Below are 2,897 nucleotides of genomic sequence, written 5' to 3'. Positions count from 1 at the left end.
ATCGGTATATGTGATGTCAAGGTATATGCATTAGAGTTTTAGCACAGCAGAACAGTGGGATGATGATAGATTTTGGCCTTATTTTATCTGATTGAACATGCCACAATGTTTTGGTGAGTTTGCAATTATTTCTCTGTTTGGAGATAGAGGTATCTAAGTTCAGCGCTATCAGGAAGTCTATAAGCCTATATTGGGGAAAAAAAGGTTGCAGTACATTCTTTATTCCCTCTGCAGCAATTTGAAGTCTTTTTGCAGGACAAAACTGAAAACTGAAAATGGAATAACTGTGAATCAATCTCCATAATGTGTTGCTTTTGTTCGCCGGGTGCTGTCCCCCGAGCTTTCTGTTGTAAAGAGGTTATGGGCAGGATTGGATCACTGCGAAACGGAGGCCGAGGTTAGCACCGCGGGACGGTGGATATTGAGGTCTGTTTGGCGAGTGTGTGGCCGCAACACCCCCCCACACTCCTCCCCTGAGTCAATAATATCCCGTCTTTCCTTCTACTCGGCAAAGTGTGATGAGTGACAGCAGAAGCTCAAACTGCATTTGCTGCCGGTATCTCTTCATCAGAATGCCAGCCATGGCGTGTTAGCGAGCTCTTTGAATAACAGCTCTAATATCGAAATGACCTCTGCCATCATCCTTTGCATCACATCACTAGCTTTAATACATCTGGGGGAGGTAGGGGAGTGTTGTGGTGACCATATTACAAACATACTTTTAAAAAAGTCTTCTTTTTTGTGTACACAGAGGATGACCTGACGCTGAACTGCTCTTCCTCTGGTGGGGAGCAACAGCCTGACGAAAGTCTGTGTAGAGTTTCAGTCATAATACACCGAGGTGGTTACGTTGAGAAGAAAAAACATAGTGCACTTGGAGTCTCAATAAGCTCTTCTCAGTGTCCTGTTGGATAAAAAGCACAACAGAGGCACAACTGCATTGTCATCCCTTTTTGTGCCCACAGTAACGATTGATATTGTCTGGAAAATCGAGTCTGAAGAAATAATAGTGATGCTAGCTCCAGCAAGTATGTAGCGCTGCCCTCTTTTTTTTCTGAAGATCTGATCTGACTCACTATTGAGCATTGTGTCGACTGATGCAACGTCTTGATATGGATGAAAAAGAAAAAATGTTTCAAGTGTTCAAAGTTTAAAACAACAAAGACTGACCTCAGATAAATAATTGTCAGACGTGGCCTGGGTATAGGACCCAGCCTGCCTATCGTGCTTAGCAATTCAAATGTCTCTAATGCATGTTTCAGTAAAAGAAACCTGTAATTATCCCAGCAGCACAAACAAACCTCTGGCGTTTTGCATTTCGTCATTAAAAACCCCAGACTCCCAGTCAGCACTGCTCACCATTTCTTGTCTTCTTTTCATCTCTCTTTTCTCTTTCCTTCTTTCCCCTCTTTCTCTGTATATCTCTGACCTGCCCTCTCCCTTCTTTCAGTGTCTTCTCTCTCTCTTTTTCCATCCTATTAAAGCCCCTCCACCCTATCCTGTCTCGTGCTATCTTGGCCGTCTGTACTTCATATGGCCGGGGAGTATTATGGATGTCATACATGTTTGTGTGCTCTCCTCCTCTCTCTCTCTCTCTCTCTCTCTTTCTCTCTCTCCATGCTGACCTCCAGCTGTGTGCTCCTCCTCCTCCTCCTCCTCCTCTTCCACCTCCTCCTCCTCCTCCTCCTCTTCCACCTCCTCCGCTGCTTCTTAGCCCTCCTTGGCTGGCTGAAGAGCCACATCTGTGGGATGAAAGCTTTGGATGCCTCGTCTCTGTCCCTCCATGACCTCTGTAGTCTTTAGAAAAGAAAGGGAAGACCTCACAGTGAATCCTAAAAGTGGTCCACACGGCACACACACACACACACGCACGCACACACACACACACACACACACACACACACACACACACACAAACACTTTCTCTTGAGGCCTGGCAGTGGAGTGTGTTCTCTGTAGTGTGGAGCGGATGCGCTCCCTGAGACCTGTCTTGTTATGGTAATTCAGGTTAGCCTCTTAACAGGCTTGAAAAATGCTCACTGTTCAGTGGGGAAATAGCGCAGCTAAGTTGGACTGTAAAAATATGACATGTTATAATAAATAGTGAATTATGACAGAAGAGAATGGTCTGTTTTTCTTTCCTGGCACGGGGCCATGTCCATTCATCATCCCCATATGTCACAGGCCATAAGTGAAAAAGAACATAGCTGAGACTGAGCCCCCAACATTGGGAATAGCATTTTCAACTGTATCGTGTGTCATCACCGCTTTATCTTTTGATACACTTGAAAAGGGAGCAGTCCTCTGTGATTTGAAATGCTTGCTCTAACCTGCTGGCCTGAGCAGAGCATTACTGGATGAACAGAGACTGAGAGAGAGTGGAAGGAGAGAGAGAAAGAGAGAGAGAGAGAGAGTGGAGGGAGAGAGAGAGAGAGAGAGAGAGTTAGAAACCTTCACGGCGCTTCACAGCGAGATGAAACGGATCCTGCTTCTCCATGCTCATGTGGTAAATTATCGCTGCGTTGCTCCAGTTTCCTCATTTCAACAGGCCTTGTTTTAGAAGCCTGCGCTTCTCTGCTTTCCAAACGGGGGTAAGACTGGCTCGGCAGGAGCGGGCACATTTTCACCCTCCGCCTCCCCTCAAAGGCGGCGTTTCCGTCAATCAGACGGGGGTAGCCTGCGGAACACATGGAGCTCTGGCATGGGCTCTGGCAGCTATCCCATCAGCCTCAGCTTTGGCCCCGGCCCTGACTGGGCCCCTCTCTCACTCTTCCTCTCCACTCTCTCCATCTATTCCTCCGTTCTCGCCCCCTCTCTCTCCCTTTCTTCCCCTCTCTGTCTCTTTGTCTATTTCTACCCTCTTTGCTTCTCTTTTCCACTCTGTCTCTTCTTCCCGC

This window comes from Alosa alosa, chromosome 14 (assembly GCF_017589495.1).
Source record: "Alosa alosa isolate M-15738 ecotype Scorff River chromosome 14, AALO_Geno_1.1, whole genome shotgun sequence".
Lineage (NCBI taxonomy): Eukaryota > Metazoa > Chordata > Actinopteri > Clupeiformes > Clupeidae > Alosa > Alosa alosa.
Note: the sequence above shows the minus strand (reverse complement) of the source record.